Here is a 12012-nt window from a genome sequence, read left to right as displayed (position 1 = left end):
AGGAGGCTTTTTATGTAGTAGATAACTTGAGTGAACTCAGACATGCCTCAACTGTTGATGGCATTTGATCATCTGAACACAGATCAATCAATCCAACCTTCACTAGATTATTACAAGCAATACATCTCCAACCGGCTGTTAGATTGGTAGCTTTGAGTGCTAAATTCAATAAAAAATTCTATTCAAGTATTGTATTTGATAGCCCGAGATAGACACTTGAGATAGGAGATTGCACGTATAAAACCGCCATAGAAATCAAACTTGGACCCACAAAACCATGCCTGATAAACTAAGGTTGGTTCTCGAGGGTACAAACGCTAACTCGATCTAGACCTGGTTTTAGCATCTGTGAACTTTATCAATATCTAAACCAGAATATATACAATTAACACTCGATTGTCTAGGAGAGTGGTATATTTAACCCAAAAAAAAATTTGTGGAGTAGGGGTGTTTACCTGATTAAGCTGGGTATGGCCTTTGCCCTTCTAATCTTAGGCCAGGTCTAACATGCGTGGTCCCAGTACAAGAACAAGCCTGATCGACCTGGCTCAAGCTTGACACTTCACAACAGTACCCTAGGCTTGGTTACACAGCCTTGTATTCTTGTTAGAAAGAGAAAAACTACAGAAATCAAAACCCTAAAAACCTTTTTTCATAGTGAAGGATGGCTTAGGAAACAAAAATGGGGACGGGGAAGTTTAATGGGATGAATGCCGTCATTGGATCACAATACAGAACTTAAAAATCCCATGGTACGTTCCTTCCAATTATACCAAAGTTACATTGTTTTTCTTCTCTCAAAGTCTCGGACTAACTGCTATCCATCAAATGATCATTCGAAGAAAATAAGTGAATAATACAAACAGGAAAAACTTCTGCTCGGTAGAATAAAGAGCTGGTACAGATTACTGATACACGCAGATACAAGTGAATAGCACAACAGGAAAAATTTTTACTGGAATAATAATATGAAAGAGCTCATACAAATTACCAATGCACGCATCCAATTGTTTTTGTTACACAACATACACAGGCCAACAGAGAACAGAACGCCATGTTCTCGGATATACCCTACAACTAAGCCATCAAAATTGGAAGGCATATGAGGGATGGTGACAATTACACCGATTGAAGAAACAGGCAACAAATTTCCAAGTACCTCTCCAATTGTAGCAAAAACCGACACTGCTTACCCCTCAAAGTGATGTAATCGGGCAGAAACAAAAACAAGCAAAATAACACGGCCACCAATCGCCAAGAGCCATTAACTTTTTTTTTATGACGAGGAACCCTTTGCCGAAGCAAGGGAAAACCCCGGGTGGTAGTAAAATCTGGCACTACTACTTTTTCCGACCATTATCACGTTTGATCCTTACAATTTTCTGACCAGATTTATCACCCCCAGTTGCACCTAATGAGAAGCTTCCACCTGTGAATTCTAAGCTGCCACCACCAGCAGCAAATGGAGAGGGTGCTTGAGTTGGCAGACCTTGTGGAGCTCCAAATGAGATGGGCTGACCTCCAGTGGGAACACTGGGGGAGCCAAACATGAAATTTGAGGATGCTGGTGAACTCATAGCAAATGCTGGAGCGAGGAGCATGGATGCCTGGACAGTGTCCTCAGCCATATTATCCTCAACATTCATCTGATCATTCCCTGGTGATGCAGAAGCAAACTTCATCATGGGATGAGCTGGAGCAGGAGAGCCAGTTTTTGAAGTAAAACCCAAAGACGGTGTTGAAGAAGATGCCGCTGCAGTGAAGGAAAACAAGGACCTTGCTGAAGCGGAAGTGCCAGCAGAAGACCCAAATGCAAATGGCGTGCTGGTAGAAGAAGATGACACTCCAAAAGAAAATGCAATAGCTGCTGGAGAAGATACAGCACCGGCTCCAAAAGAAAACCCAGTAGTTGCTGGAGAAGATACAGCAGATGATAACCCAAAAGAGAAACCTGTACCTTCCGAAGAAGATGCACCAGCCAATGGTGCCCCAAATGAGAAGGATGCTGATGATGAGGAGGATGTAGTAGAACCAAATGATGACCCACCAAAGGAAAACCCCATTGCAGATGACAAGGATGTAGAAGCACCCATTGATGACCCACCAAAAGAAAACCCTGCCATTGATGATGAGGATGTAGAAGCAGCCACTGATGATCAACCAAAAGTAAACCCAGTTGACAAAGAGGACACTGTTGCACTTGATGATGTAGCTGCAAAAATTCCAGTTGCTGAAGGAGATGATGAAGCAGAGCCAGAAGCCAATCCACCAAAAGAAAACCCAGCTGGTGCAGGAAATGAAGTAGCACCAGCTGACGATCCTCCAAAGGAAAACCCTGTTGTTGAAGATGCAGCACTAGCAGCTGATCCTCCGAAAGAGAAGCCCGATGTTAAGGAAGTGGCACCAGAGGATGATCCGCCAAAAGAAAATCCACTGACTCCAGGCAAGGAAGAAGAAACTCCAGAACTAAACAAGGACTGAGACTGGGTACTAGTTCCAAATGGTAGATGGTGTAGAAGATGCTTGGTTGACTGTGCCAAAAGAAATGGCACCTGTTGACAAGGATGATGAACTCAGAATAGAACCAGAACTAAGTGATAAGCCAAAGAGAGAGCTACAAGAACCAAAAGTTGAAGCAGCACTGAGGCCAAATGTTGGTAATGAAGCAGATGAACTTGACTGACTTGGTGAACTACCTTTAAGTGGTGCACTTCCAGCCTGTGGCAACTGGAAGCCAACAGGGGAGGGAATCATGGAACTAAATGGAGAAGCGTAGATCCCTAACTTGCCACTGGCAGATGCAGAGCTAGAATTTGGTGGGGTTGAAGCAGAAGCATTGGTGGTAACAGAGGTGCTAGAAACAGGCTCAGATTGTGATGACATAATCACTGGAGAAGATGAGCCAATATTGCCAAGTAGCAATGGATTCTCTGAAGCTTTTGGTGACAAATCTAACAGCTGTGGCCTAGATGATGATGGAAAAGAGTTTGCAGCCAAAGAAGGTGATGAGTATGCACAACCAAACTGAAAATTGGTAGAAGCTAATGTTACATGGCTGCTGGTGGTAGTCTGGGATACAGAAGTAGAAACAGGTGCCACTGGGGCAAATGATGCTTGAGATGCAGAAGAGCTTAAATTTGAAAAATCAATGCTTAAACTTGGAGCAGATGAAGTGCCAAAACCAAAGAGGACGCTGGGAGAAGATGATGCTGATGTAAATGCAGAAGACATGACAGTTTCCTCAACTTTCCGAAGTTTAACTTCTTAATCCAATCCCAAGTTTATCTGTTGAGTTGAAGTCATTTTCACAACAGCATTATCACTGCACCATAAGCAAGAAATCAATTGTCTTAGATATGAAAAATAGGGTTCAACGTGATGAGGGAAATTTTTCTTGAATAGAACAGAAAATGCTGATAATCACAAGACACAAATTGAAAATAAAAAAGGTAACTAATATTCACCATGCCTACAGGCTTTCCTGAATGCTACAACCTTAGTTAGCAGTCACCTTTTCATAAACATGGAGTACAAAAGTAATATCACAATATGTGCACAACAGCCAACTATCCCAAGGCATGGATAATGCAAAACATTTTAATGGCGGATGTGTATAGCTACCTATAAACGCTTCAATTTAGGGGAGAAAAAAGGGGCATCCCAGCTCATACCTCTCCAGAGTATGAACTGCTTGACATCAAACCAATAGAAAATTATCCAAAAGCTAATTTTATGTTTTAAGGATTGACATGAACAGACAATAACATTTCAGAACCAAGATACTAACCAATGCATAAAACACCATAATCAGTTAGGGCAGATGGGTTTGTAACAACTTAAAAGTAACAAATATAGAAGGCACAAAGAACCTCACAGAATAGCTTTTAAACCAAGATCTTACAAGACTTAACTGGACTCAATCTTTGTTGCACCAGTCTTGATTGAAGCATCAACTACAGCAGAAGCAGAAGAGTTAAGTGGAATGATGGAACTCTTTCCAACAGCATGTTTCTTGGTTTCAACTACCTTACTATAGATTGGAGGCTGTAGTCCAGGAGCAGACGGTGGCTCAGAAAGAGAGTTTGATGATGTAACAGAAAAAGTAAAATTAGAGACATTCTGCATACCAGTTCTGATAGTCAATGAGGAATTTGTAGCAGGCTTCCTTTCAGAAGGATGAATCAAAGGCTTCTGGATAGATATTTCAGCAAAAGGTTTCGCTTTTTCTGTTTGCACAAGAGATGTAGCAGAGGTCTCACCAAGACTGTAGTTATCCTCATCCATCTGAATAGCAAAACTTAAACTATGAACAAAGAATAGCCGCAAATAAAACCAAAAGCCATAAATACTTTCATAATGCACAATCAAGATGTAGATAACAAGCAACCAAAATATAAATAAAAGAGGATGCACATTATGACACTAAGAAGATGCATGCATGAGAACAAAGGTAGCTATGTTGCTGACTCCATCACTCAGTTCAGCCACAGAACCTCTCCAAAAGAAAAAAAGAGATCGTATGAAGTTACATGGTACATACCTCAGGTGCAGCCATTTGGAAGGGCAGCTTTTTTTTTTAGGACGTATCATAGAACTAGAGTCTGCATGTTTCTACCCAGATAGAGAATCAGCAACAGGAGAACTCTCATTTGTTAAACCACCATCTTTAGAATATGTTTTGGTGGCTTTTACAGAAGTCTCAGCCAGACCATTCATTTCAACCTTATCTTTTGTTTCCTTAAGAGGCCATTTATGAGAACTACCAGAACCATTAAAAGTAATGCCATGATCGGTCAATTTTTCCATGCCTATGTCCTCCATGCTTCTGAGGGCCTTACCACCTAACATACTTAATGTCAACTTGGTAGGAGACTTCTCTTTTGCAATAGCCAACTTCAGTTCAGTTGATTTCTCCTTTGGTGATGGTCTGTCAATCTCCTCCAATATTTTCCTAGGTTTTTCACTAGACTGAGGAGGAACAGAAGCAAAACTCACAGGTGTAATTTTATGATCACTGTTTGCAATAGCCTGGTTATTTGTAGCCAAATTGTATTTTGGAAAATGTAACTGCACGGATTTCTGGAATGAAGACATGGAGCTCTGACCAACATCAGACCTTGATGATGGCAGAGGAATAGGACTGGCAGGAAGACCAAACCCTTTAAAAGTAGGCATCAAGTTAGACTTCTGGCGAATCCGCCTTATAGAGCTGATGGATCCAATGTCATTATCAAAAATAGAACTCCTCCGCTTCAGGACCTGAACAACAATAAATTAACAAAAGTTGTTTATGACCAACAGTAGTTTGGTAAATGGAAATTAGCTTACCTTTACAGGACCATCAGGTGTATTTCTCAGTAGCAAGTTTGATTCATGACTTCAACAATAGTAACCTAAACAAGTTGGACATGTAATCCGAGAGATAGAGTAATCGACATTGAGGGGATCAGACTCGCAACAAATGGAAGTGCATAACAGAAGTTGCAAAATTAGGACTCAATGCCCACAAAAAGCATCAACAAACATATTTAGAAAAGTAGCAGGAGTGTGATGAGAAGGCCAGAAACATGGAAGCTATGATGCATTGTGTGCAACTGTGTATGCACACACATGCATGCTGTGTGATCATTTCAGTATCTTAGACAGATTAATGAACTAGCAACTTGAAGTTCAAAATAGGCTTTTGTGAATCTTTAGCAAACTTGTAACAAAAACATATTTTTGTTAACTTATATAGCAAATAAGTAAGCCACATATTAGCAATACTTGTAATAAAAGAATAGGGTCACACACGTGAGTGTGACCATCAGTCAAACCACGTACAGTTAACTGGTGATTCCAATCAACAGACAATTTCAGCAATTAAACGGCCACTATAAGCTTGATCTAAGTCATGGTTTCAGAGAATATTGCAAATACAGACCAGCAAACCACAAAATCTATTTCTCAAGGATGTGGTTTGTTTTTACTCAATTTTCCTTTTCCCAACTGTTTAGTTCTATTTCCCCTTACCACTACTGACAATTTCTCATTCTGTACTTCAATGCACAGTTATATGCACAGCAACAAATATAAACACCCACACAGCTCAAAATTTGTTAGCGAATTTTGTTATGATTTAAGAAAATTGTGATCAAATCCTTCTTCAAGAAAAAATAACATCTTAGGAATGCCTCCAAAAACTAAGAAAAAAAAGGGGGTGGAGGAATACTTACCTGCCCACTGCTAGAAGGTGCATCATTAACTTCTGCCTGATGAGAAGATTTTGATAGGCCAATGTAGCCATCACCATTAACCTGGGCAGGAAGAAGGAAAACTTCTTATTGACAAGCCATTGGCATGAAAGACTGTAAGGTGAAATGAACTATCAACAGTCATACCTCACGATCGGACTCTGAAACAAGTCTTGAATATGCAGATGCAGGAGTATACAACACAGATCTATATTCTTGAGATTTTGGAGTAAAAAAGCCTTATTCTCCAGACCTGAGAGACACCAGAAAATGTACTAGCTGACTTTAGAACATGCGACAGACTATCAGCTTTAGGTGTCAATGGTGAAAACTGTCTGTAAGTCCGACTTTGAAGACCTGAGATCCTTGGGGATACTCTTGCAGGCCTACTGCCCATGAATGCCTTTGCAATTTCAGTTGGAGAAGCAGTTGTTTCATCAGCAATCTGTGAAATGAATTGGTCAACAAATTTTGAGTAGGTAGTTAAAAGTTGAGGGATCTATAATGACTGACAACAACGAAAGACACTTTTAAGCTTCAGATGCCAAAAAGCAGCAACTCACACAAAAACTAGCTCATCCTGTACATTCTGTTTTGCTCAAACAAAAGGAAATAAGTGCATAACATCTCATCTTCCATCCTAATCTATAAATGCATGCCAACATTTTTTTCCTTCTTCAATAGCCTCTGGAAGATAACAAGCTTTCTCTCTCCAGTATAGCCCTCTATGGGATTTGAACCTAAGATCTCTCAATTAGCATTTAAGACTTTTGATGATAACTTTTGGCAGGTAATTCCCATAACAGGTGTCAAAACTCTTAGATCATTGTCCCAAAGTAGAGAGTGTTTGAAAAACTTCACGCTACTGGTGGTCCTATTACAATAATAAAACATTGATGAGTATGTTTACAGAACAAGAAAGAATGACTGAACTGGCTTTATGAACTTGAATAGGCACAAAAAAATGAGGGTCCTCATCATCCAGTTCTCACCAGGTCTTTTACATTTCCATGCATCGAGATATTTATGCCATTCATTGTCACCTAAGTCACACGGACTCAGCTAAAAGGTCGACGCACCAGCGTCGCCCGTACCCGACACGGGTGCAGCTTCGAACACGGGGCGGACACGGTCAACGAAGTGTCGGACTCGGTCAACGCACTGGGGCCAAGTCCGTCCACATTTTGGACTCGGTCAACTTTGACCGAGTCTATTTTTATCCATTTATTAAAATTAATTTTGGACTCGGTCAAATTTGACCGAGTCTATTTTTGTCCATTTATGATTGTTATATATATATATATATATATATATTTTTTTTTTGTTATTATTGTTATATATATTTTGTCAACTTTGACCGGTCAACTTATTGCTTTAAAATTTACAATCTTATTATTGTTATATATATATATATTAAAATATAAATATATATAGCCGTGTCCCCATGTCCAAAATTTTTGAAATTGCTCCGCACCCGTGTCGTACCCACACCCGCACCCGCACCCGCACCCATGTGACATAGATTGTCACACAAGTGGCTGCTGCTTTCGATGTATTCATTTGGATCCTTTCAGTTTCACTATCAATAGAAGAATCAACTATTCGTGATTGCAAAATCTCTGTTAAGAGATTGAACTCATCCCTACAAAGTGATAAGAGAACACAGAACATAAATTCCAAAACTATTCAATATGAGTGCATCTCGACCAAATGCAAGGATAAATTATAGGTTGAATATTACATGCAAGCAATGAAAAATCATGGAGGCAACAGAAATTTGAATATAACCAGACAACATCAGCACATGTTGTTTCTCAAAATGACATGTTTTGATGTCAGCAACTGGTATTCTGGTTATTAAGGGAAAAGGAAAGAAAGAAATTTCATGGCAGTTGATAGTTGATACACAGGTAATACAAGGCAAATGTTTTGGCACTCCTTCCACTTCAGAATCAAAGCAAATAAGTAAACAGCTGCAACTTACAGATAGCTGGGTGGGAGTAAAATCATATTCAAGCCATTACTTGCCTTGACAAGGTTTTATCCTTGAGCATGTGCTCAAGCTCATCAAGTCTATTACTCATAGAATTTTTAGTTTCTCTTTCTTCTTGGAGACTAAATTATTCTTGTTTGCCTTGTAATGGATTCTGCACCATGTACAACAGGACATCTAGAGTTACAGAGGCCAGTCACAGAAAAAGAAAAGAGAAGCAAAAATTTTCATTGCCTGAATACTCCAGTTAAATTCTTTAAGAGGACTAAAATATGTAAAATGTACAGGCAAGACCATATTACTGCAATGCAGAAAGTTGAACATGGAGAGTGAGAGAGAGAGAGAGAGAAATAGAGACTTTAGTTAAGCAATATAAAAATATAAAACATAAGGAAACCGAAAAAAAAAAGTGCCTTCGTCTATTGGCAAGTTTTGCATATCATCAAAAGAATAAAAACAGACAAAAAAACTTTAACTAGAAGAACACTATATCTAAAAGGTATGTAACACGGACTCTTCTGACAGGGCACCGCACCCGCGTCGCACCCACACCCAGGCAGGTGCGACACTTGGACACAGCTTCCTTTGTGTTAGGTGAAGTCAACCACACTGAGGTCCATTTCTATCCAAAAGTAGATTCAGTTAACCCTAATCAAGTCCATTTTTATCTATATTATATATATATATACATAAATGCACACACACATACATAGTGTTAACTTAAAACTGTTAAAAATTATATATATATATATATATACCCTCACCGCACCCCCGCACCCAAGTTTTTTTAAAGTGTCGCATCGCCGCATCCGCATCTGCACCTGCACCTATGTGACATAGTCTAAAAGCAATAGCAAGGAATGAGATTTTTTTCTTTTCTTATGGAAAGATGAGATAAAAATGAAGCAACAAAAGGAATATCTGCAACGTATAATATAGGTAATACATTCGTAAGTTAATATAAGTGAACTGCCGAAGCAAACGGTGTAAAGTATCATAGATCAGAAAACAGGAAGAATTATTCAACATATTCACAACTTCATCAAGAGGAATCAACCGAAGGATGGTCCGATCAATGCTAAACGGCAATGGTGCAAGAACTGGTTTATTTAAAATCCACTAGACAAGTGCAACCTACAAATTTGCTCAAGACATTACCAGCAATTTGCAAAATCAATGAATGAAACCGATGTTCTATTCAAGATAGGGAAACATGAACTTTCTCTAAAAACTCCCTACTTAGGAAAAAAATGCAGATTGCTGACATTATTTTGCAAAAAAGAAGAAGAAAAAAACAATAACAAGCTTCAAGTTACCTCAGGTTCTTGTTTGTGATACTCATGCACTGTCTCTAACTTCATATCTGCTCAAATTGCATTAATAAAAAAACAAAGTTTAGAAGTATGCAAATACAGTGTCATACAATACTTTATCAAGATCAAGCTATAGAACCATGATGACTTGAACAGAGGAAGTAAGGTACGGCAACATGGAAACAAAAATTCAATTACAAAATATTATACCAGTGACCATCTTCTAACTCTTGGAAACACTTTCATCTGCAAATAGAATATCAAAGAACTTTTTCTTTCCTTCTTCAAGTTTGAACAAGTTATTCACCCATTTAAACAGTAGCAAAGATGAGCTTCAATGTTTTTATCGAGGAACAGTTCCTTGACACAGGTGGAATTCTGCCCATCCCCAACTTGCCTACCAAGTAGAAAGAAACCCTAATGTCGGTCGAAAATGAAACAAGCCCTCGGATTTATGAATGACAATTAAATCGTACTTCCATAAATCATCAAAAAGGAAAGAAATATGCAACCAAATAACATTTGCATACTTTGTCAGAAAGAATTTTTGAAATGTAGCAAACATTTCTAGAGTCACCCAGTTTTCCAGTCCGAGTGGCCCTAGCAAACAGGGAAACATGATAAATCACCAACTCTTCTAAAATTAGCATGCCTTAGAGCGGTATACAATATCCACCAAATCATTCCAAAACGACTTATAATAGCCATTCACTGATGGGGGAAAACCCCACTTTAGACAATCGTGAGTTCTATTCATAAAATTGCTTTAGAGAGAAACATAAACTAACAAGAAAATGTCTCGAATGAGTAAGGACTTAAACTTCCTGACAAGATGCACAAACATTTCACGACCAACACAAACTATCCATGCTCCCCGAAACCTAATAATCTGCAAGCGGGGCCAAAAAAAGAAGAAATTGCAGGATAATCAGCCATTCTCAAAACCAAAACATAAGGTTCCAGTGAAACAAAGGATCACAATTAAAGCATCTCAAATTCAACTCAAACCCAACTCAGAGACTCGCAATTGCAAACTCCCCATAACCAACGGATCACTAACGGAGAACCCAAAAACAAACCTTAGGAATCTCTCCACTCGCCACGCAATTACCTCAAACAAGAGGAAACCCTTGAAGCGAAAATGGGAGGGGGGGCGGGTCGGGGCGGGGCAAGGGTAGGGGATGGGGATTAATATTTTGAGACGGGGCGAGGGTGGAGGTCCAACGTCTCCCCGCATGAAGGTTAAAGTTTTGAGACGGGGCGGGGGTGAAGACCTTGTCCCCCGCCCCGCCCCGCCCCGCCCCGCCCCGCCCCGCCCCAGTCCACTGCCATCCCTAGCTCTCTCCTCCTCTTTCTGATTGAAAGAGAAAGACGAGCGGAAGGAAACGAGTCCTCTGTGAAGCGAAGCCGCCTCTTCTCCCTTCCTACGGGCTATGGGTATTACTTCCGACCACGTAGGCCCAATTTATTTTACGTTATAACATTGCCCGAAATTTTATTAATTAATTAATTAAACCCCTCTCAACGGTTGAGATCAAGTGTTATTAAGCCGTGGACATATAAGATAAACCAGTTTTCTTTCCTTCTTTTAATTGCTTGATTAATAGTTTTTGAAGAAGGGCTTCTGATTTTAATCGCCCTTTTCATGCTTTTTGCTCACACTAAGGGATACCCAGCACCAGGCAACGAGCATGTGCATCATCTAAATTTTAAAAAGCCCTAAGCTGTTAGAGGACAACCAAGTATCAACCTTAATCATATTATTAGATTATGAAAAATGTATGTAATTTAGGTGAATGCAACTCCTGTTTGGTCTTAACGTCACCAAGTTGACAGGACATCTCAAGTTCAAAACTCGGGGTGGTGAAGCTGAGTGTACTCTGGAGTGGGCGAGGAGGACGTCGAGTGGTAGTTTACCAACCGGAGGCCAGCCAATGTGTGGTTGGTGATGGGGTTTTATATAAAAAAAATTGATGTCTTTCAAAACAGCATAATGTATTGCTCGATCTCCTGTCAGTGTTACATTATTGAAAATTAATAAGGGTTGGCCTGTCTGACCCGATTGAACCATGTGCCTGTTAGGGTCCAACAAACACAGCCCCATCACTAAGCCCGTGAAAGACCCAACTCAGATTCTTATTGTGTTGGGGTTTGGCCTGGGTCTCACCCAGTTGAGGTCTGTTTTAATAGTAGTTGTAAATCTCCTTATCATAAATTTTATTTTTTTCGACAGAGAAAGTTGGGGTTAGGCAAACCCCTACCAGTTATACAACCATACCATTTGGGGTTCAAATTTGCAACATCCCAACACAAGGGCCAGACAAGCGGAGCCCCGTTAGTCCTTATCATGATTTTTTAGCAAAGGAAAATATTACAGTAAATTGCAAAAGAATTTTTTTGTGTATAGGAAATAGCACTATATTTAATTTTTGTGATATTTAGAAAAGTAAGTTGAATTATAATTTTACACATG

The 12012-nt window shown here is 39.6% G+C and overlaps 1 pseudogene across 1 annotated transcript; it reads right to left on the bottom strand.

Annotated features, from left to right (window-relative positions):
- Nucleotides 1-957: 957 nt before the first annotated feature.
- On the bottom strand, nucleotides 958-10682 carry LOC149831774 (uncharacterized; annotated as a pseudogene). The gene is made up of 10 exons (XR_016433195.1): nucleotides 10619-10682; nucleotides 9543-9589; nucleotides 6518-6678; nucleotides 6381-6486; nucleotides 6216-6296; nucleotides 4616-5259; nucleotides 3912-4303; nucleotides 2492-3260; nucleotides 2201-2433; nucleotides 958-2116 (listed from the first exon to the last, which is right to left on the bottom strand). The product of XR_016433195.1 is annotated as an uncharacterized LOC149831774 (transcript).
- Nucleotides 10683-12012: the final 1330 nt, after the last annotated feature.

Source organism: Nuphar pumila, chromosome 7 (assembly GCF_984573655.1).
Source record: "Nuphar pumila chromosome 7, dmNupPumi1.hap1.1, whole genome shotgun sequence".
NCBI classification, from domain to species: domain Eukaryota; kingdom Viridiplantae; phylum Streptophyta; class Magnoliopsida; order Nymphaeales; family Nymphaeaceae; genus Nuphar; species Nuphar pumila.
Note: the sequence above shows the minus strand (reverse complement) of the source record. Positions and strands in the feature narration are given on the sequence as shown.